The sequence below is a fragment of the Poeciliopsis prolifica genome, unplaced genomic scaffold (genome assembly GCF_027474105.1).
Source record: "Poeciliopsis prolifica strain line A6 unplaced genomic scaffold, Auburn_PproV2 SCAFFOLD015, whole genome shotgun sequence".
NCBI lineage: Eukaryota > Metazoa > Chordata > Actinopteri > Cyprinodontiformes > Poeciliidae > Poeciliopsis > Poeciliopsis prolifica.
In genome coordinates, this window is record NW_026562390.1 from 9,248,406 (window position 1) to 9,272,863 (window position 24,458).

Below are 24,458 nucleotides of genomic sequence, written 5' to 3' on the forward strand. Positions count from 1 at the left end.
ATATAAATGAGAACTTACACTAAGAATTTGACATGTGCTATTTTAAAGTTCATTTCAAAATGAACTCATTTTTGACCAGCAGAACAGATTTAAAGTTTTAGGATATATATTAGCCAAATGTAGCAGCCTTGTTTGATAATAATTTGGTCTGGCTTTGCCTCACTCTTTCTGAATGCCACTGCCTTGGCCGTCCCATGTTCCCCAACTGATGTCTCTTTTTTTTTTGTGTGTCGACTACTTTTTCTCCTTTCTTCTTTCTCTTCCCTGGAACTTGACCTCCCCGTTTCTGGGTGAATTAACTGTTTTGTCAGGAGAGAGAACAACATTTTCAAGAGTTATGCTGCGAGCCAGAGCGGCGGCAAAGTTGAGTGCGGTCAATTGAACCTCCACCCCTCCTTCCCGCATGCGTCTCAACTCAGTAAGTGCGAGCAGTGGACCCAATCAGTCACAACTGAAAGAGCAGTGTGATGAATCCTTTTCAAAACACGTTTTATTTATTTATTTTTACTCATTTATTTGGGTTTGAGAAATTCTTGTAAATAATTGCATTTTTTAAAGCATGTTGTCAAGCACACATTTTATCATATTTAGCTATACTTGTTGACACCTGAAGTCAAAGAAGATTCTTAGCAGCTAAAATAACAGTCTGATTTTCAAAACTGCATAGACTCACCTATCGTTTTGCTGAGTACTTTATAAGGCAGAAATGCTTGAACACACAGAGGGTTGAGCTTTTTTGCTTTGTGGCGCTCACTTTTAGGCACTGTGTTATGCATCAATGGGCTTGTACACTCCGGGTGCAATAATCTAGTTTATATGCCATTTTTTCTAAGTGTGTGTTAAGTCTGACATAAAGTGTACCTTTATAACCAACGGAAATAAGCTGGATCCGCCGACAAGGGTTAAAATTAACCTTTCTTTTATTTTTTTCAATTATGTGTTTTTAAACGTGACCCGAGTCAGACAGCTTCAGAGCCACTTTCTTCCTTTTTTTTTGTCTCTTTCCTTTTACAAGCTGTTTGCCCTTGCTGCTTTTTTTCATGTTGAAATTGGAAGGGTTTACTTGTGACATTTGAAATATGAGACTGGCCGTATTTAAAGTCAAACAATACACCAGAAGCCACATGAGAATCAAAATGAGTAGGATGCGGTTTGAAGCCGCGTTTTTCATTTATTGAACTCCCTACAGATGTTTTGCATAAAGACGTTTTTGGGGTAATGAGGGGGAGTATTTGAACGTAAGATGAACCTGGGCGGCTTTAACTTATAGGATAGCCTCGATTAAGCTCGGAGACTGGATTCATGCCACTGTTGCAAAGAGTGGAAATAAATATATATATGCAGGGTAGAAAATATGGCTTTGCCTCTCTTTAGTGGGTCTGAATATTAGATTGATGATCCTTTGCGGTTATGTCCGCTTTCAAATATATTTTGTGGCACTGTACATTACAGGTTAAAAAAATAAAAATGAAAACGTTTGCAGATGTATGCATGTTCTGAGTTGTAATTTAAATATAACTGATTCAATTCAACTAAAATTGTTGTGACAAATTCCATTCATATTACTTGGCTGGATCCATAATGATGTAAATTTAACAGCTGAAAAACTATTTTACAATTAAACTGAATTAGTTATTTTTTTTTTATCTCTTTGATTATCTGGTTTGTTTCAGTGTTGAAAAGTAAACAAAATATAATAATAGTTGGTTTATCATGAAAACGTACAATGTTACTGAAACGATTTTAAACAGGTTAATCTTTTCATCGACCATTCTTGAAAATGTCTTTACCATTCAGTGCAAGACAAAATCACATCACATCTTTTCTTATCTAATCTAATCTAATCTAATCTAATCTAATCTAATCTAATCTAATCTAATCTAATCTAATCTAATCTAATCTAATCTAATCTAATCTAATCTCATCTTATCTCAATTTACCTTATTTTCTATGTTGCTCCTTTGTAACAACTTGTAATAATGAATAACATCTTTCTCTTCCTGGCAAAATCTGCCTCCAAAATTTGTAATTTAGGATCAAAGCAAGCCTGACATTAGCTTTAGCACAGCATGTCATCAAATTCTTTAAAGTGTACTGCAAACTTCATAATTTTTTCTAACAAGTTTGCCTTTAAACCTTTCACCTAATAGGCAAAGTTAAGATATAACATTTGTTTGAAGCAACTTCCTCAGAGTAAATTCACTAGCTAACAAGTTTGAAATAAGCATTATCATCAAACAAGTTAAGGTAGGGCACAAATGTTGCAACAAAGTGGCATCCTAATCTGATTTGGCTAGATGGCTATGAATTGGTGGCAGTTTAACGCTTTGGATTGCTTCTGGCTTGACTGTAGCAATACAACTGTTGCTAACTAAAAATTATTGACCTAAAACAGAAATGTTTCCATGACAGTTCTTACAAAGTTGATATCTAAACATACTACTACATAGTGCATGTATGATGGCAAATGAAAAAAATAACAGCTGATTAAACCAACATTTTCTGTTAAAATTTGATAAAAAGGTTTTAGATAGGCTTCATTACCAACATAAAATAGGTTACATTAATTAAATGTATCCATTGCTGCACACTGTTTTAAATAAAATGCTTTGTTAAAATTCAAATTGCTTTCATTCATGGTCTAACATCTTTTAAGCTCTATTTTACACCACACTTAAAAAAAGACACCACCACCGTTTGCGATTCTTTTCTTTCAGCAGTCATCCCTTTCTATTGTGTGCTCGCTTTTCATTTTTGCACATCCTTGCTGAAACACAAACACCAAATTCATCCCAGTGGGCACCTATGAGGACACCAGCCAACCAGGCAACCAACCAATTAAAATCCGATTAGGAAACATCTTAGTTTTCCAAGAGAGGGCAGAGAAAAAGCCTGTAACCTTTCCTCACTGAGGTCATTCACCTCATAAGATCCATTGCCTATAGTGAAGCCGCAGACCTTCACAAATGTTCCTGGCGACCGAGTGTGGCCCCAGAGACCTCTGGCATACATGGGGGTTTAATTGGTCACTGTATTTACGAATAAGGTGGGATTCCAGTTAATTAGTGGTGAAGTGAATACAGCTGAACATTATATGATTCGCTCCCGCTCCCCTGGTTTGTTAGTGCGGATTTGGGGTGGATCAGCTTTTGTGTTTGACAAATGAGAAGTGAGTAGCGTGGTGCCGATCCACAGTGTCGTTTTGTGGACTGGCGACAGTCTCCTTTCATGGGAAAAACTTAAAGGAGGCCCGCGTTATCACAGGACCTCATTATCTCATGTCTGCAACCATCTTTTGGGAACAAGCTCTAATCAAGAATGGCACAGACCTACTTTGGAGAACTTTGGGATATAATAGCCCCCCTTTTACTTCCTCTATCTCCCTTACCCTCTCTCCCTGAAAACACAGACACACACCTATGCTCACACTTTGCATGAGTTAGGGTGCAACACAATGTGGCAATGTCACCCTGACAGGCAGAGATCACCTTTAGGTATCAGTGCATGTAAAATAAAGGGCAGAAAAGTAGCCTACATAAACTCAAAAAGCTAGGGAATGTATCCAAAATGCAACATGTTTCAGTGACATTAATTGAAACATTTAATTGTCTGGAGTCATTCATTAGGTAAATCATATTGCACTGAATTGTCAACAGGTGCACTCACAAAAAAACTTTTGTTTAAAACTAAAGGAATTTTAAACTAATTCCTACGATTTTCTTCATGACATACATATATATAATTATTTTTTTAAACAGTAATCTGTAATATTATTATGATTACTGGTCCGATTACAGACCAGTAGTCATTATACCTGGTCTGTAACTGATGATGTCATACAGTCATTGAAATACAGCTTAAACTTCAGTGACTGACAAATATTCAAAAGTGATACACTGAAAAGTTCAAAAACAATAAAACAAGCAAAAATAAATAATGTTGTAACTCTTTAATAAATGTCCTGTTAAATTTTTAACACTTTTTTTCTAATTCTATGCACATTACAATGTATGGTGAACAAATTACATAAAAAAAGGGCTATATGGCCTCATGGGTGCCTTAAGCAATGGAAGTGTGCATTCAGACCCACCCTGTTTGGTCTGCTTTCATCTAACTGGCTCATTTGCATAGAAAGTCCAGTTCGTCTGTGGAGATGTGGATACATAATTTAACTCTAATGCAGACCAAGAAAGCAAACTCTGCTCCACCTAAAAACCTTGGTATCGGTTTTGTTAAAGTGGACAATAGAGCAGGGCATTTTGGTGCAACAAACGCACAAGTCCAGTGTTGGTAGGGGAAATGGCTTGTGGTCTTCTACCAAAGACAAATGAGAAATCCTTTTCTATTTTCTTTTACATTTTGCAAAAAAATGTCTTCTTTACAAGTTTTCTTTGGTGGTTCTTGATCCAATGCCAACACAGGAGAGGGGGGTAAATGGGTGAAAGGGTTTGGCTTGTCTGACAGTGGACAAAGCAGTGTCAGACAGTTTTCTGTGGAGTTTGAAAGCAAAGCACACCAACTAAAAATGTAACAAATATTGCAGTTTTGATCCACAATCAAATTGAGTCAGGTGTGAAAACACACCCCTCCCCCAGCTCTCAAATAAAGAGAAAGAAACAAGTACCGTTCATGTTATAAGCAACTTTTTTGAGATCAGCATGGTGCTTAGTGATGTACACACTGTAAGCCTCTGGTTACCTGCAAAAGGTAATCCGAAATGAAAGAAAAGTTGGTGACACGGTCACAGTTTAATCTTCTTTTCCACTTATTTATTATTATTTTTTTTTTATACATGGAGGTGCATTTGTACATTTGGTTGAGTGAGAGGTGAGGCTAAGAGGTCATGGAGCCATTCATAGAAGAAACACTACTACTAGCTGCTGTGGTTCTGTAAATATACGCTTTAAGTGAACTTGGTCAAGCTCTGCCTACCAATTTGAATGCAACTGTTCATTGTTTTTGAGACAAACAAACAAACTAAACAACTCAGAGAATAAGGGCTAAAAGTCCTGAACATATAACCACTGCAGTTATGTACAAACTAAAGAGCATTTCTGCCTAAGATGCCTCTAAGCATCGCAGGCAACATGGATACGTTGGCCAACCTCTCCGCACACCTCAGTGCATGACAATGCTGACATTTCCTCCCTGGGGCTGTTCTCTCTCTATTTGCACAGGCCCGCAAAACGAGAGAGGAGGTGGTTCATTTACTTGGTCATAAACCATTTATTTACCTCCAGGTGAGTGTCGCGCAGAGTGCAGAGTAAAGATCGCAGGAGAGATTTACACCTGCCTCTGTGCTCAAATAGAGAAGCCAATAGCCTACAGAGATGGCCGCTGGAGCCAGCTTGTCTGGGGCTCTGCTAGACATCCCCCCCTCTCACCTCCATCCCTTTCTTTTTTCTCGCAGTGTGGATTAAACAACATCATAAAAAAAAGACCATCAGCGCGCAAACTGCAAACAGATTACCCTCCTCGGCGCCCCGGCGCGCAAACTGCACGCTTTTAAGGGCGGAGACGCGTCCAGCGGGGCAACCCGTGTGCTGCCCGGCAGCAGCGCACGGGCATCATTCTGCACTCCGTTTCCCCGCACTTCTCCGGACCCTTTCCGGTCATGTAAATACTGACGAGCGTTTGATGTTGTTCGGCTGCGGACCGGAGAGACTCCTGGGAGGCGGCTGATGGACATTTGTAACCAGATAAGGAGCAATTTCGTCATGACAAGAGAGCTTTGGAATATATGACACCTTGTTTCAAGCGGATATTTGTAGATGTATATTATAGGACGCGCTTGTTGTTGTAAGGGATGTTAAATGTAAAACAGAGCTTGGGATGACGTGACAATGTAATGCTTTGTATACACGCCCAGTTTTCTTTTGACCCCTGTTTTACCTGTTGCTGCGTTCCTCATCTTAACAGATGAGAGATGTCACCATACAGGTAACCACAACTTTTACTTCAGCATACTTAGCTTGAGCTACATTTAAAGATTTTGAAGTAAAAGTTCATTATAAATTTAAATATAGGTTAAGTTTGAAAAATGCATCAAATATCTCTTGCAATAATGATTGATATTATATAATAATAGACACATTTGCTATCAGAATGTTGTAAATTTTCACAGAAAAGCATTATAATAAATAACCCTATGATTATATATAATAATCATTGTCATTATGAATTGCTTTATGGCTTATACACCTCTGCCTGATATACACACTTCTTAAAGTAGTTAATTTTTAAGCTTCTCCTCATTTTGGCACCACAAACTTCAATCTAATTGTGATTTGTTTTGGTGATACACCAATACAACACACTGCATAACTGTGAAATGAAAGGACATTAGATAGAAATTTATATCTTGACTCTGATTTTATTAGAATAATCAATCAATATGTTTTGACTTAAACCATTCCATTGTAGATCTGGCCACATATTCAATGGATCCAACATGGAAATCTCATCCAATCTCATCTTTAGCTCAATCTGTCTCCACATTAACTTTGGCCAGGGTCCCGTTCCTGGCTGAATGAAAACACCCCCACAGCATGATGCCAACACCACCGTGTTTTACAGTTTTCCATTTTCAGATAATGGATTTAACAAACCTCAGTGAAAAGTTCAAAGCTCAGAAAATTGCTTTGTAACCCAATCATTGTATAAAATTATCCGACCTGTCTGTATTCATTTGTCTTTATGATTCTTCTGATTTCTAAAAAAAGTCTGAAATTCAATTAAATTGCACACAGATGAACACTTTGTGGTTATTAAGTGACTCCAGTAAAATTGGTGGCACTGATTTTATTTAGGGGTCTCTCTTTAAAGGCAGCTGAACATGCACATGCCAAATTTTTCAGATTTTTAAATTGTTTGGTAGAATAGAATTTACATTAATTTGTGCATAAAACCCCACTGAAACACTTAGATTTTTGAAGCTGCAATGTGACAAACTTTGTAAAATCTCAAGCATTGAATATTTTTGTAAGTGACTTTTACTTATCTCTTAAGTCAAATGTGGTTTCATAAGAACAAAGATTCTCTGCAGCAACCAGTGGAGTGAAAGTAAATTAAATGCCGTACATAAGAATGTGCTTACTTGCATTCCACCAATGCATAGGTTTATCCAAAAGTGCTTCAGCAGGTCTCTTTGTAACCTTTTCAACTTTGTGAAAAACATTCATCACTTGAAAGATGTCTCATCATTAGTGTCATTAATTCATCACTCGGCTTTAATCAGATCTACATTTTTCATGTCCTGTTCCCAGAATTTTTACTTTGTGCTTTTAGTTACCTTAAGGTTAATGACTGCCAAGTATGACCTGCAAATCAAAAACCCAGATAACATCAGTTAATCTCTGTAGAAAGTCACTGTAAGAGTGAGAAAAGGCACAATCACAACATCTTCAACTTCTATTCGATAGAGAAAAATTAGATCTAAACACCAAGAAGTAGCAATAGAGGGCCTCATTTGAAAGTAGATTGTTTTGATACCACTGCACAAATTGATGAAGTAGCTTCACACCAGCAGGTGGGTCAAAGAGTGGCCAAATAATTTTTATAGAAGTCATTTTTACAAACCACTATTAGTCTAACTCACACAAGGAACATTTTCAATACTTTCTATCTTCTGTTCAACCTGTATTGGTGGTGTTTGTGCTCAAAAGTGAAAGTTTGAAAGTTGTAAATAACTCAAACTCGTTCCTTTCAGTTGACTTATGCTGTACCGATTCACAACAATCAGTGTGTGAAGGCATTTTGCAAAACAAACACATTGGAAAGAGTATATATTCAGTAGTACAACATTAAATTAAAGAAATCATACAAATTCAAAGTTAAAACACAGACATTCTCAATTGATCCCACAAGAGGAATGCCCCTGAAGTCTGCCCAGGAAAGCCAAAGCTCTCTGAACAGCCCCAAGTTCAGGATCCAACGTTGCCTCTGCAGATACAGAGCAGCGAGAGCTGCAGCTATAAACTAGTTGTTAGTTCTGCTGACAACATTGCTTTTTAGTAACCCAGTAGCACACAAAATGCAGCAACATATATTTTGCAAACTTGTGCTTTATTTTTTGAAAGCATGTAATAGAGAGAACCACATTTTATGGAATGGTATTAAAATAGTAAGCATTGTAGCAATCACCAATCCAACTGTGCTCCAGTTCCTAGGATTGAACCAAAACCTCTGAGCTCTGGAAGCTACAGCAAAATTCTATAAAAATAACAAAAACATTAATCCTCCAGAATTATTGGAGTCAAAAATGGTGACAGGTGTTTTTTATGTGAAGTGAGCCATGCCAATCAAGCAACACAGACTAAGATCCATGGTCGATCAATGCACTATATAATTAGTTTTATCAAATTGTTTTTGGTAAAGCATTATGTTCATATATTTAGGTGCATTAAAGAAGTAGAGATGCACTTTGGAGCTTTAGTTAAGTTTAGTCTCCTAATTTAAATACTTAATGTTTATTACCACATACAACATTTAGTTAATTCTGCAGACATCAACAATAAATTGGAAGTCAGCCTCGACTTTTCAAGCCTAAGCACACAAATCTTTAATTCCTAATTTTCTTTCTCTCTTTCATTTACACATAATTTGCAACTGTGCAAATTTTGCACAGTGGCTTTCCTTTACAGGTCACTTTGCTGACCACAGCAGTGGGAATGATGTCTTGGCAGTCCTGCAAGTGGATTTCAAGCCCTTCTGGTGGAAATGGTCTTTCTCCATGTGACACAGGCAGCACAGACGTTCTCCTCTAGTTTGCTGCTATTTAAATACTTTCAGCTCAAATGTTTTAGATTTAACTTCATTTTTAGTCATTTGTTTTGGACATATTTTATTTGTTTCCAGACTCTTTCATTTTAATGTCTTTTCTTACTTTTTGCCAGTAAAATATCTGACTCGATGATGAAAAACATGTTATAATTGTACTTCTTTTTCATGTGACAAGATATAAAATGACTATTTGGAGTTTGGTGGCTATGAAATGTTTCAAATATTTCTTTTTAAAGAGACAAGACATAAAATGGCAAAATGGGAGTTTGGTGGCTAAGAGACGTTTCAAATCAGCTGTAGGTCGCAAGTCAGGGAGTAATATATTCAAATTACATCTGAAGTTTACAAAACCCCTAAATGACATGTTAACGGGAATTACATCTTGGAGAACAGTTGATTTCAAATGAGGTTAGGCAGCAGAAGAGCTGCTCTCAAATTATACCCTTCATCGGTTGTTATGTATTTTCCAAAATCTGTGGAAAATGTTCAGTTCAAAGGCAACAAATGAGTATAACTTAGGGTCGTCTAAACTTAGGCAGGAGAGATAAGACATTTTTATCAGTCCTTTAAAGTAATTCATGGAATTTTTTTGCAGCAGATATCCAAAGTAAGCAGTATCTGTTGTTATTAATAAGGGTTAATAGTTTTATGTCATAAATCTTGGCACCCAGGATAAATTTTACTTCCTCCTCATTTAACTAACGTCTCATTCAATCTTTGACCCATTCAGCCGTTCTTTTACTAAGATGCCGTGGATTTGGCAGCATATGAAAAAACCCTGGAAATTATAAAAGGAAGTCTTCCATTCAATGAAGCCCATGAGGAAATACAGAAAGAGAGAGACAGAGAGAGAGAGTAGGAGAAACAGCAAGGGCAGACGGAAAGCGGCGATTTCCAAAATGGCTTGGCCATTGAATGACAATAGCCAGGCCTCTCCAGTGGTCTCTATTTCTCTATCACTGACGACCATAAACATTTAAAAAACTCTAACGCAATAATGGAGGCAAAGAAAATTACCAAAATGTGATTTATTTGAGTTTGAACAAATCATTTGTGATTTAAATTTGGAAGAGGAGATATGGATGATAACTGAATTTCCTGTCCAAGTGAGTGAGACCCGTGTCTCCATTTTGTTCATATTTGACATTATCTTGGAGGAAAATAGTGCTTGCGGCTCCAATGATGTTGTCTGAGCAGACAGTCTTCTCGTTTAATTTCTACTGGTCCTGTAAGCAGAACATATCCTTCAAACATTCACGGATAGTTTTTAAGTCTATTTCAAGCTGAAAGATTATTGTATGTATTAAGCCCACAAAAATGGCTTAATTTTCCCAACCATCTGGGAAGTAGACTGAGGGTGAGGAGGCAATGTCCATCCTTATAAATTAGTTGCCCTAATTTCCAATCCTGAAAATTCTATTTTCATACTGAAATGTTCAGACATGAATTTAAAAGTAAAAAGGACAAGCTTCCAGAATTGTCTTATTTATAAGTCTTTGTATTTATAGTATTATAATTTTGTGTTTTATTCTTCATAGAGTCCCTTTTAAAGTGTTTGCCACTCACTTCCTAGGTGACAAACAAAAAGACTCAACTTCTCTGCACACCTCAGTGCATGACAATGTCTACATATCCTACCTGACTACATTTTTCATTGGCTACAGAAACATGCGCTATCTTATCAATTCAGCAAATTTTTGGTATTTGGGTACCTTAAGCACAACTTCGTAGTCAACTAGTTTGCTTAAAAATATTCTCAATTTGTTGTTAGTGATTTTTTTATAATGGTAATGATTTATTATTATTTTTTTTGTAATTCAGATGACATTCCACCAACGAAACATAATGAAAGTAAATATTTCATATTTTCTAAGTGTAAATACAATACTCTGTTACCAAACATACAAACTCAAATACATGCAAATACATCACTGTGTCTGAAAAGAAGCATGACAAAGTTTGACTTAAATTTAAAGATGATTAAAAATACCAACATCTGGGCACCCCTGTGTAAGTTTCTAAAGACATTTTTACCACGTTTATAGATCCAAAGACATCTTTTAGTGTTTTTTTTAACGAGATATTAGCATCAGATGGAAAGTAATATAGGGTTGTCTTTTTTGCCTGAATTTTGCTTAGTCATTGCATTACATATGATGCATTTTATTGTACGAATTGCTACATTTTCACACTAATGCTATCATCACTTATATTAGATACAATAATTGTAATTTTCTGTCATGACTTTATTTCATTAAAGTTAATTGTACAACAGGGAGAATATTTGAATATCCCATAATTCTCCTCCTCTGAACTAATATTTCTGCAATGCCATCAGTTCTACTTTATTGTTTGCCTAATCTGCTATTGCAAAAGAAGAAAATTTAATAAAAAAAATTATGAAAAAAGAAAATATGCATTTAATATTCACTCATCAGATATGTTGCTCACTTAGCAATTTTTTTTGTTTATGATAATACAGAAAGATTTGTGCTCTTTTAACAAATTATCCCACAAACAGGTCATACATAACATATATTGCCATATTTCTTTCTGCATGCAGTGCCAGTATTTCACCATTTTTCTTTATTTTAGAAGAATATAAAAACATTTTCTTGAAATTTTTTTGATACTCAGTTCATTGTGGATCAAAATTAAACTACCTGTTCTACACATAAAAAGCAGTCAGTGAGCAGTCTACAGACTCTCTCAGCCGCCAAGGGCTGGAAGATTTTTTTCAATAAATAATTCACCACTGATAGCCAGACCTAATGCCTACATGAACAAATCTCTCAGTTACAGCCATCTTGGGAGTACGCCAGTCCGAGAGCGTACTTAATAAACACATACAGCGGCCCGGGATGGCTCCGGTTTCAACGACGTCTTTTCAGAGGAAGAGTATTCAAAGACAGTTGGTGAAACGGTACCGTTTCTGTGGGTGAAGGTTTAGGGGTCAGGTGTGAGGTATTGCAGTAAGAGAGAGAAAGAGAGAGAGAGATCTTTTTTGCGTTGTTAGCGCTGACGTCCAGGATTGATTTACTGTCTGCTTTAACAGGGCCTCTCATGTTTAAGTGTTGTTTTTAGATATGTTTGTGTCAGAAACTTTTATGATCTGGCATGATGTTCTGGAAACGGGTATAGAAATTTGATATTTTAATCACCCGAATTAACAAATTAGTTCACATATAAAGAGAGATATTTTCCTTATATATGGACCATGCACTGCACCAGAACGTTATCTCCTGTATCCACATTTAGGAACCATATTGAGTCGTTATTGCTGCCTTACATTGAACACGTGCTTGCTGAAACTTGAAACAGAAAGGAGTGACAACTACTCTCTAACCTGACTGTACATGCACGTTTCACACATATTTTATTTTATCAAAACATAACATGTTTTGTTATTTACATGAACAAAACATAACATTTTATGTGACTTCACATTTTATTGTGAAGTCACATAAAATGTACAGTCGTGTGAGTTTTGGCTGTAAATGTGTGATGTATTGAATAATTATATTTGATATTTTTAATGACTTAAATGTTTCTCACTCAATAAAGAAAACATAACCCGTTGTACAGTGTCTGTAGCTGGATGGGGTTGTTGTTATTTATCATATCTGCATGCCTGTTACAAGACTCCTCTACATGAAATATTCAAAGTCCTGTGAAAATGGATCTGCTGATCTGAAATCTGTTTCTCTGCCTCTCTCCAACAAGATCCCAGTGGAGCAGATGTCAAAGAAGGATCCCAGTATCACATATCGGTTAGATGACCAAGGCAGAGCCCACATGACATGACAGCTAAAGCTCGGATCGCGAGGATATTGCAGGGGGATTCAGTGGACCACACCTGTGCACTGATTTTCTTTACCATCTGCAACTTGACCACCCAGTCCACATTCATGCAAATTGAGCAAGGTAATTAAAGTTCCTTCAATAAAAGAAAATTGGGGTTTTAAATGTACTTTGGATGTACATTCACCTGTGTTTAATATTCATACATTTCTATTGTGCACTTCAAGGTAAGTAATTTTTACAGCCACCAAGAATTTTGTTTGATTAATTCTCAGCTTTCAGCATCACTTCCCAATTGTAGGCCTCTATGACAACCAGTCTGCTTTGGAACAGGGAACAATACAGAGATGCCACACAAACCCACATTTACACCTAGAACAATGTAACAAGTGGAAAACACGCTATTTTATCCACCTACCCAGACTGTTGCTGTTACGTGCGCCCCTAAATATCTGCGTCATTCCACCTCATTCTCCCCTGAGCAGCACGGCGCTGCACCCGGACTAAATGAAAAACAATTTGAGGAAGCAGGGAACAATCCTCGGCAGGCTCCAGCGGGCTGCCATAAAACGAGGGGCTGCCTCTCCAGCTTTTCCCCTCATGCCTTCAGCTTTAACTCTATGGGCTGATGAAAGATCAATGGGCCGGCGGGGCAGCCGCTGTCGTGGCTGCTGTCTGCCACTGCACCAGGAAGCGAGCCAATTACAAAACACAAGGAGGGTGGGGGAGTAATGAAAAAACTCTGAAGTCTTTGTGAATGCAAACTGAATGATTAGGGAGATTGTCTTGCATGTGTGTGGGTGTATGTGTGTGTTTTCTTGCTCTCCACATTTTTTTTAACTGCTGCCTTCCATACCTCACCCTCTTTAACACCCCCTTAACCCCGGCCTGCTCCCCTGGCCTCCAGCAGCCTGGATCCAGATCTGCACCAACCAACCAGCTTGGGAGCAAAGGAGTAGAGAGCGGGGTTGGGGGGTGGGTGCTGGTGCAAATACGCAGCAGCAGACAAACAAATCATGCTAAATCTCTGCTGCCATGCCTGGCAGCTCACTCAAAGCTGAGCTGGTGCCCTGCGAGGGAGGAGGCTGCGCCCATTTTCCCAGGGAAGGGGGTGAGGGCCGAGGGTGAGCATGAGGAGAAGGTCTGGTCCTTATCCGGATCACAGACACCTCCGCCCCTCCTGGCAGGAATGCATACAGCGCCGGTGGGAGGAGAGAGACAAAAGAAAGGAGGAGGAAACATGCAGACATGAAGAGGGGGAAATAAGAAGGGAAAGAAAAGGGAGGACAAGGAAAAGTGAGTGAGTGAATGAGGGACGTGGACAGAAGCAGAGCGAAAAGGCCTGCTTGATGTAGGAGAGGGAGTGTTCCTACACATGCAAAACACACCAATCACAACACTCTCACCAGCGTGGCTGAGAGTACCTCTAAGAGAGAGCATAGGAAAACAAACAAGGCATTAAAGCTTCTTAGGCTCCTTAAATCCCATTCTTACCACGCAATTGGTTATCATTACCTCCAGTCTGCGCCAGACAAATGTAATCTGTCACTGATGACAAATGATGAGAGATCAGAAAACCAACAGAGGCTAGAGGTGCTAAACTCACAGATGACAGACACTTCATCAGTGTCTACTTTTTTGTCTTCTCATTTGAAATAAAAACAGAAATTATTCACCATCTTACTGCAGAATGACTATCCGTACTTTTGCCTACAAGAATGAGAAAAGATTTATTAAAGATAGTCAGTACTGCGTCATTCCACCTCATTACTATTTTGTATACATTGAGTTAAGATAAAGAAATGTGTAACTGCTAAGTGGAAGGAAAATAAGCATTTTAAATCTGAAAAATGTGCCTTGCGTTTGTACTTAGCCCCCATGAGTCAATACTTTCTACAACCAATTTTCATTGAAGAAAATTGCTAAGGTTTTCGATGTGTTTCGACCAGCAAATCTTACAGATACAAAAATATCCTAAGCTGGGTCAAATTCAATGTCTGTGAACATCAATTTTTTCAAAATCTTGTCACAGATTCTCATTTTGGCTTAGATTTAGACTTTTAATTGGTCATTCAAACACATGACTATGCGGCTGTGGACGTATGTTCAGGTTCGTCTGGTTGGTAGGTGAACATCTATCCCAGTCATAAATCATTTACAGCCTCTGTCTCTCGCTCAGGATTGCTCTGTCCGGTTTCATCAAACTTCCCCTCAAATCTGGTCAGCTTCCCTGCCTGTACTAAAGAAAAACAGCCCCACATGTTTCACTGTGGGGGTGTTCTGTTCAGGGTAATGTGCAGTGTTAGTTTCTGTCACACACTGTGTTTTGGTTAAAGGCTAAAACATTCAATTTTAGTTGAATCTTTCCAGAGCACTTTCTTCCTTACTGTGTCTCTCACATAGCTCATGGGAAACTGATAGTGAGTATTTGCTATCATTTTCTTTTAACTGTGCCTTTCTTCATAGCGGCACAGCCAATAATTTTCCTGCCAACATTTTTTTTTTCCTGAGAATTGCTTCAGCTCCTCCAGAATTACCTTGGATGTCTTGACCAGCCTATGATTTTAGCCATCCCCTTGCTCTATGCTTTGCTCTGTACAGAGAGTCTGGACTCTCGGCCATTGAGAAATGATTGTTTCCTGGAGGCGTGGACTGTGTTGAGGTTTTAAATTTTACACAGTTGCCAATGTCTGCCTGCACCAGTTCAATGCTAAGAAGCTTACTGGAAATTGCCTGCGCTGTAAACAGCCTTCATCCACTGCGAGGAGAGAAGGGCCAATTCGAACTAGACGACTGTTTATGTTATTTCAATATTTGGAAATGACAGCTAAAGCTTGGATCGAGAGGATATTGCAGTGGGATTCAGTGACTGGCTTTGTTCACTTCCTCTGCTGCCATTGCTAAAACTACAATTCTAAAACAGAATAGAAAATCGACATCATCGTCCTCAATTTCCCCTTCTGTTTGCTGAGATTGACCAAGTCAAAAATCGACCAGAGACAATCCGGGTTTAGGTGGAGAAACCCAGATTGTGCTGTAAACAAATATGTTTTTTCAAGTGGAGTTGCACAAGAAGGCAACGGACAGACTATTTTTTTTCTTTCTTTTTTTTTTTACTTATTAGGTGACTTCTGGAGGCAATTTTTGCACTTATTTAGGGATACCCAGTTAAAGAAAGTTAAGTAAAGAGGCACATCACCATTTTCAAGTTTTATTTTTTGTTGTACGTGTCCATCTTTCACTTCAAAATTTGAATCTACTCTGTTGTTTTTTCAAAGAAGATCCACATGAACAGCATTTAAATTAGCGACTGCAGATGAAGGAGTAAAACATGCTGCAAGACACGCTGCGTTTCTCCAGCACTACCTGTGGGAGAGAAATATTCATTTTCATAGCTTGTAAAGATCTTAATATGACATTCCTTGCTCTAAGGGTTGCAAATGTTTTGTGGTTGTGTCAGTGTGAAGGAGCAGAGTTTAGCAGCTGGGGGGATTTGGAGTTTTGGGGGTTCATTTACAGTTCACACGGGAGCATTCCATGCAATCTTTACATTTTCATTCACCCCTGATCCTCTCTATCCTCCTTCACCCACTTTACGGCTCTTCCGGCTTTCTTTTTGAAATACGATCCTACTGTATTTCAGCTAAGAAAAACAATCTTTGACATACAATATATTCTGCTCAATGCCCAGGAGTTGTTCTGCCATAACAGATGTGAGCCACATTGTAATGAAAATACTGTATCTTCTTCACACTTAATCTTAATTTCCCCAAAGTTTATTACTATATGCTAATATAAAATAAAGCCTTGGAGTCTTACAGAGCCATTATTCAACTACTGAAACAACATAGCAGCACAGTAATTCCTCTGTGAAGTGACAAAGGAAGCAGTTTAGTTTGACAGGTGGAGTGGTGCATGTACACTAGTGCTTTGTTACCAGAGAAGTTCACAGTGATATTAGACACAAATATTGGTATTGAAATTTTTGAAAATTGCAATGTAATTTATTTGTGACGAGTTGCGTTTATTATGATTATTCTGGATTAAACACCACATGCCTCATTTTAGAGTAGAGTAGGGTAGAAATTATCTTTATTGTCCTCCTTAGTGACGAAATTCATGTGTACCCGCAGAAAAACCAAAGGCAAGAAGGAGCATGTAGAATTACACAAAATAAAAATACTAAAATAGAAGTAATAACATAATCAACAAAATTTACAGCATAAGACAATACTGTGCAGTTATAAAAAAAGCACACACTAATTCAAAGAAATGTGCAACTGAAAAGAAAAAAAGAAAAAATGTCCAAAATGTGCATGTCATATTTATGTAGAAAAAACAATTTACAGGATTTGGAATTTGCAAATGGGAAAATAACAGCAACTGGGAGGAAGGATCTGTGATGACGCTCAGACGTGGACCTATGATGCAGCATTCTGTCACGGAAGGAGCTCTGCAGCTGAACAACAGCTTCATGCATGGGATGAGTTACATTGTCCAACTGTGATGTTATTTATCACCTGCACTGGGTGGAGGGGCCATCCTAAAACATTTAGTGGCCCCAACAAATCCCTTGTCTAAACAGAATAATTACACTCAAAACACATTCAACTTCTGTCCATTTATTCAGTTGGAAAAAAAAAAACATCCATCTAATGAAACAAGATGGAAACCCATCCATGCCACAATTATTTCTGTTCTAGACAAGTCCATTAGAAGAGATGTCACTGAAGCCTCTTTTTCTTTCAAATTTAGATTTTCTTAAGCTAACACTAACTTTTATTTGGTGATTTCAGATTTTACATTGAGCTTCATAAATCAGAAGGTGACAAGAAGAATATAATCAGTAACGTACATTAGCATGAGTTCAGTGAAGAGTCATAAGGGAAAAAGTTTGCATTGAAAGGTGGATTTATTTTATGGCTTTTCACAATTTCTTTCACGGTGTTAAAAATATGGAGGGAACTACAAATGATAACATTTTGTCATGATGTAAACTGATAAATTGAGGTGGTAAGACATGAAAAAAAAAAGTTGGATAAACAGATAAAAAAAAATTAACTTAAAATATAAAATTGCTAATTAATGTTAAGCATAATAATTTAGTATTTATGCAAAATATTTTCAAGTAAATAAAAAATTGTGAAATGTCATTGCGTGTAAGTAAAATAAAACGGACAGTGTTTGCACTATTGTTTCACACAATTTTGAGCTTTAAATGCTAAAAAAAAATGATGTATTTATCCAGTGTAGATTCTATTCATTTATTTCTTTGGAAATTCTAAAACCTAAAAAAAAAAGTTTTATATATTTACTTTCCCACCTCCCCAAACTGAGATTAAATTCCTCAGTTTGTAACTTAACTTGCACATTTTTTACACCCTGCAGAGTTTAAGTGGAACTCTCACTTGCATCCAGTTCTTTGTTTTTCCCATGGCAGCAAAAACGTCTTCAGCTCAGCTTCCAGTGCTTGGCTGACCAAAATGGCAGCAACGAGAAGTTATTGCTAACATATGTAACCTGGAGAGTGTGTGCGTATAGCCTATCAAACTGCATCCCACTTCCTATCAGCACCCCCAAATGGATCTCCAGCTTCATTAATGCAGGCCCACGGCTGGAGAATGTCTCCACATGTTAGCATGGGATGCAAACGTCTGGTTTATCTGGAATGTTGTGGGTCTCCTTTCTCCTTCCCCTGAACTTTTCGGGTGTCCAAAAGAAAAGGAGTAACCTAACTCACATTTTACCCTCTTCATAGTAAAGGAAGTGAAGCTGATGTTGTGGCGAAGGACATCAAAGAGCTTAGACGTCAGTCATGAGCTTGCAGAGGGCAGATTCTGGTCAATGGCGAGGATTTGTCATCTAATAGCCCCTCTGGGGGGAATTTAGGTCTGATTTCAGAGGTGCTGAAAGTAGGATTTTTCTGGAGCTTGCCATGTCCACAGGTCCTATTTGTTTCATGTATTTTTTTCTACAACAGAAGCTGAAGGCATTAATCCTGTGTTTCTCTTACATTTTCAAACTTTCCACAGACTGGAAGATGAGTGTTTGTTGGCCAGCTTTTTGCCCATAATTAGAGGACAGAGGGGCATGATTATTTGCAAAGTAAATACAAACAAATTTAATGTGATGAAGAGCTAAAAGGCAGCAACATTCAAAACAGTTGTTTTTCATACTGATCTTTCCTTAACAAGAAACTTTCCAAAAAGAAATACAATGGAGAATAAATGTAAAACTCTCTTGTGAATTTAAGAGGACATCATTGCAGTTCCTGATAGCTCCTTTTATTCTGGTACATTTATGATCCAAGTTAGAACTTTTAACTGGGAAAGACCCAGACCGTAGACCCAGATTACTTTCATGGTCAAGCACTGAACCCAGTGGGATTTGCTTGCTGATGTGGTCAGTGATAAGGCTAACTACTATTAGCAGTGTAAGCTACAGCAAAGACCACAAACCTCAATGTAATTAATGAAATAACTTCTGGATTTTATTTAGAACGTCACATTAAGTGGGATGGAACCTCAAAGCATTTCACATTTTTATTTGTAAAACATTTTGCAAAGACACACATGAGTTTCCCTCTTTTCAGTTATCCAAAACTTTGTGTTGATTTGTCTCTGAAAATTCCAATAAAAGAAAGTAATGTTTTGTGGTTTTGATTTAACTCATCAGACAGATCAAAAGAAGACATTTTTACTGTTTGATCAACAAATATATGCACGGTGGCCACGTCAGACTTTGATTTTGGGATTGGTGTCAAACCTCTTACTTTGCAATTGCCACTAGGATCACAGACTTCTACTGACCTTTAAGTTAATGTTACCAACTTCAACAATAACCAACTCTCTCTCTATCTATGCATATAGAGAGAGCTTTGGAAAAAAAAAAAAAAACCACTACACTGAACCCCATTGAAAACCTCATGGTTATTCAATCAAATATTGATTTCTGAACTCTTTCTGAGGTAAAACATTAGAATTGTTGTTTCTAATATAAACTTGTTTTATTTGCATTAAATGCAGTTTCTAAATGAAGATATTTATTATTGAAAGCGAGAAAAACATCCAGTCCCACATGCATGCATGTAAAAGCCATCTTGCAGATATTCTCGTCAGATCCAGATTTCACCTCAAATACACTGTATCTAACCCACTGCTGATGTCACTCAGAAATATCCAGTTAAATCACACAGATGGTCAATATTAAAAAGAACTCAGGTTCACTTTAATATTGATGTTTCTCTGCCGTTGTCTCTCCATCAGCAATACATTTAATGGTCACATTAGGTGCTTATTCAGCACCAGTAAATGCAGGAGAAATAAGAGACACTGTGACTTCAAATGAGGCATTAGTGCTTTGTTTCTGAAGCAACTGTTCTTTGAACGATATACAAGTTTAGTTTAGATTAAATGTGCTGAATTAACTGACAGACACTGAACATCTTAGACATTGGCAGTGCAAAGTGCTCCATTGAACATCGATATAAGCTCATGATGTGTAGGGCCTGTCAGCCATGAGGTTGTTTGGGAAAAAAATGTACATTTAATGACTTGATCCATTGTGATTGGAGTGGCTAACTGATGATCTGGTTGTAGATTTCTGTCTCATGGCTGTCACTGTGTCTCCTCCCCTCCTTTAAGTGCTCCTGTTTATCCTACCTGTACTTTCTTCGCTTTGAGCCACTCCTCCTGTTTCTGACTTCACTCATTGCACTCCAGCAATCTATCCCTTTTCCTCTTGTATGTTACTGAAAACATTCAGATCTGAAGTTCGTCTAATTGGCTGGCTGAAAACAGTTTCGTTGTAGAAACTGTTTGCCTTGGCTGTCAACCAACACTGAGCTCAAAGAACGCCAGATTCAGAGGATTAAGAGGCGAAGGGGTGGGTACTGGTGCAGATGTGCTACCTAATTGTGGATTCCACCATGCGGAAACTATTCTTCTCAACCATTTCCAACCATCTGCAATAGGTGTCACTGCAAGGTTAAGCCAACTTCAAAATGCAAGTCCTGTTTCCATTCCTTGTTGCTCAATTGACTCTGCAGAGCTCTGTGCCTTAAGAAAAGAAACAGGAAGAGAAAAAAGAAGTGTTGCAATCATGGGGATGGCTTACATTAGTTTGTAAGTGCCTTTGATATGAAAGTGAAATAATGAATTTGCGTGGAAAACACTGCATTATAGTTGAAAAAAAGATGATCACTGTTACTTTGCATCTGAAGTATTAAAGACATTAAACATGTCTTTATTGGTTTTATAGGAGAAAACTCTTAGATTTTCAACAAAATTTCAGTAGTAAATGAGAAGAATGTAAATTTCATGTAGTTCTAGTTTGATATTTTGTTCTACATATATCTTCACATACAGGAGAAAAGCTGACACTGTGATTATTATATACAAATATAATAAAGAAAACGCTGTAAAGTTTTCAGACACTTCATACTGCTCCTAAACATTTATCTCCTCACATCACAATACTTTCCTCATAAATGTGTGTGTGGGCTTCTGTGCAGTGCTGTAAAGTAATGTTTACCACAAGATATTCTGTGGTTTTATGAGCATGATCTCATATTTAATTTTCATATTTCAAATAAAAATCCCTAGTTGGATATTGGACATGCTGTTAAGTGTCATATTACAACATTTGATCAAAGCAAAAAGGGTCTGCGACTTGTAGTTTGGCAGTAAAATAAGACAATAGTGTAAATTTTCAGGCATCTTGATTAACATCTGCACGTCTGAATTTCTTGCTTCAGGTTTTATGTTTTACTCTCTTTGTTGTGTTGTGGTGTTTCATACAACTGGAACATTTTTGTCATTTTTCCTTTTGCAACCAGAAACTTGACTGGCTATTTTTTTCTTGGTTTTATGCAATATGACAAGACAAAATTGCTTATATTGTGAAGTTGACTAGACATATTCTTCAGTTTTTGACTTAAAGAAAGATGCAAATAGGTTTTCAAATGTATGTGGACCCCTTTACTCCAGTCCCCATAAATAAAATGCAGTGCAATCAGGTCCTTTCACAGCTAATTGTGCTAATTAGTTAATGTTTGTAATTTCATTTCAAATGCATAGCAACATTGGACAATTGTTTCCAGATGCTCTCCTTCCAACGTGACAGAACTTGAGCTGTTTGCATTTTGTTTCACATAAAAATCTTAAAGTAGCCGAGATGGTAGGGATTAACTATGTTGACTTTGTCTGATCCATTCTTGTTCATATCTGGGAGACTGTATGTCACAATGTAATTTTCTAATTAATGTATGTTTAATTTTAGAGGACATAAAAAGACACTCAGGTAAAAGGCACATTGTTTTTGTGCATATGTCGCTGCACTTGAATGAGTGTCACTGTGCAGTTCTATGGCCAGACAGCCACAGCAACATCTGTTTGTCATGTTAGCACTTGAGCGCCTGCAGGAGCCACAGTACTAAGTGGAGACAGAGTCCTCTCTCCCACTCTCTCCATCCACCCTTTCTCCTAATTACATTTGTTCATTAATCCATTTTCTGTCCACTTCTCTTTCTTGTTTATGTTCTTGCTCCAGTGGGCTTTTGCCTCATCTGACAAGCAGACAGTGACCTTTAAAGAGATGCCAGAAGACTCTGTGAGACAATGTTACCCCTTCACCCTTTCACCAAATACATGCGCGCGCTTACATACACACATGCAGTCCAAGCCAGGCCCGTCTTGGCCCCTCTGTTTCCCCTCAGGCCATCTCCTTCAGAGGCTAATGGAGTTAGCCTAATGTCTGCACAGCGCCAGTCATAAAACTGATTTGAGGCTAAAGGCTTGGTGCCGAGACCACCACTCTGCCTACAAAAAAGAGATGTGAGTGAGATGTTAAGAGAGAGCAAGTGTATCTTTAAAGGAAAAGAGGTTGGGGTGGGGGTGGCTGCAGCCTGGCGTAACTACAGCAACTGCAGACAATCTAATTGGTATTGACATCCTTGTCTTGGAGGAAATTTGACATCTAAGGGCAAATCTTTCTATTTAGTCGCCTGAATAGTCTCCAAGGCGGGGCCTGAGGAGCACAATCATGCTGGAGCGTTGTTCTGGTCCTCATGTCTGGGCCGGCTCTACCACGCAGCAATCGATCCTAATCTGATTGGGGGAGGGGAGCAGGGTAAGAGCAATGGGGAGGGAAAAAAATGAAAATAAAATCATAAGCTCTGTTGGGGTAATATTTAACAAGAGGGAGTACAATTGGGCTCTGTTGGGGCAGCAGCCTGTAATGCACTTGTGCTGCTGTGGCATGGCTAATGTATAGAAAAGCCTGAGAGTAATGGCTCTTCAGCAAAGGTGGCCAGGCTTCAAAGAAATCTGCTTGCTTTAGCTAAAAGACAGCCGGCTCAGGTCGCCAAAGACCTTCATTCTGTTAGAGCATCAAACATTGTCCCCTCTCAGGACACACAGACACCCTGATTTTATTATCCTCACTCCCCTGAGAAACTCATCTCATCCCTCTTTTTGTTTGTGTGACTGACCGTCAATGGGGAAGAGGGAAGTGCAGCTGTCCATCAAAACACACAGACTGCAATTTCTTGGGTTAAGGAGGAGTGAAGACTATCTGAAGACTATCAGTGCCAGGGGTCTGTGATCGAAGTAACGGTTTGGTTTCTTAGAGTTTTTTAGAAGTGGATACATCACTTTAATGGGACAAGTTGTACTTCAGCCTTCAGAGTGTTTTATTTGAGACATAGAGGAGTTTTTTTTGTCTTTTGCAGTGGCTGCTGCAATAAATGATTTACAGATTAAGCACAAGGTTTTAGCTGTAAAACCCACTTCATACTTTCTAGAGGGCTTACCAATCGAGACGTCTCAATCAATCAAGTTTATTATTAATGCTGGAATATAAGTCTATGATTCTCATTAAAAACATCTTTATGGAAGACTGATCTCTCTTTCCAATCATCCATTTTCTACTCCTGCTTTATTCTTGCAGGCTCACCAGGGACTTAGTGCCTAGCTGCATCACTTTATCAGTGGGTGAGAGCCAGGATGCACCATAAGAAATCACTTTTCCAGTTTTGCTACAAATCATGTAGAAAACACTGGGAATGTGGAGGAAGGAGCTCTGATCAGATGAGATAATAAAACCTAGAAACTTAGAAAACATGTAAAATGCTATGTGTGAGTAAAAACTGAACTTAAGCAACCTTAAAACACCATCTCCATATTTGATCATGGAGGTGGCAGCATCATGCTTTGGGAATACTCCTCTTTACCAAGTACAGGGAAACTGGTCAGGGATGATGGAATGATGGATTTGAATCAAATATTGGACACTACTTGAAGAAAACGTGAAAGCTTCATAATGGTGATCATGGAACGACCCTAAATATACAACTATAGCTACAGATTCCACGTGTGTACAGTGGATATGTTCAGGTTTCGGGGTCCTCTAGATCTGGACTGACTGCAATCAGGAGTCCGATCATTAAATCATTCACATACCTGCTATAAATTTATTGCATCTATGGCAGTGCTGTTTACATTATATACACGTGTATAATAGGTTACATTTATTGGCCAACTGATTTATTGACCAATTGATTTTTAGGCACCGATTTTCTTAATTTTGGGGGATCATGATTGACAGATTCTTACACATGAAGCCCATCTTATCCCCTAATCTGATTTTCAACAGCAAAGGTTTAAAAATCAGTCTCTGTCCTCTTCTGCTCTGCAGGGAGAGTTTTGACTGACAGTCCGACCCACCAGGTCAGGTCTGTGCCTTTGTAGTTAACAATATTCACCTCACTGTTGCCAACTCATCAACTTTCTTGCTATATTTAGTGACATTTCAGAGAAAAAAAAATCATATCAACCAAACTCAAAATCGGCAGGTCAGGCTCTTTAAAAATCTGGGGA

At 38.0% G+C, this 24,458-nt stretch overlaps 1 long non-coding RNA gene across 1 annotated transcript in view; it reads left to right on the plus strand.

The window, feature by feature from the left end:
- Window positions 1–24,458, plus strand: part of LOC129366418 (uncharacterized) — a 64,876-nt gene that overhangs the window by 6,611 nt on the left and 33,807 nt on the right. Inside the window, exon 2 of the long non-coding RNA XR_008606618.1 lies at window positions 12,505–12,705. This is a non-coding gene — a long non-coding RNA (uncharacterized LOC129366418). The remainder of the gene's footprint in view (window positions 1–12,504; window positions 12,706–24,458) is intronic.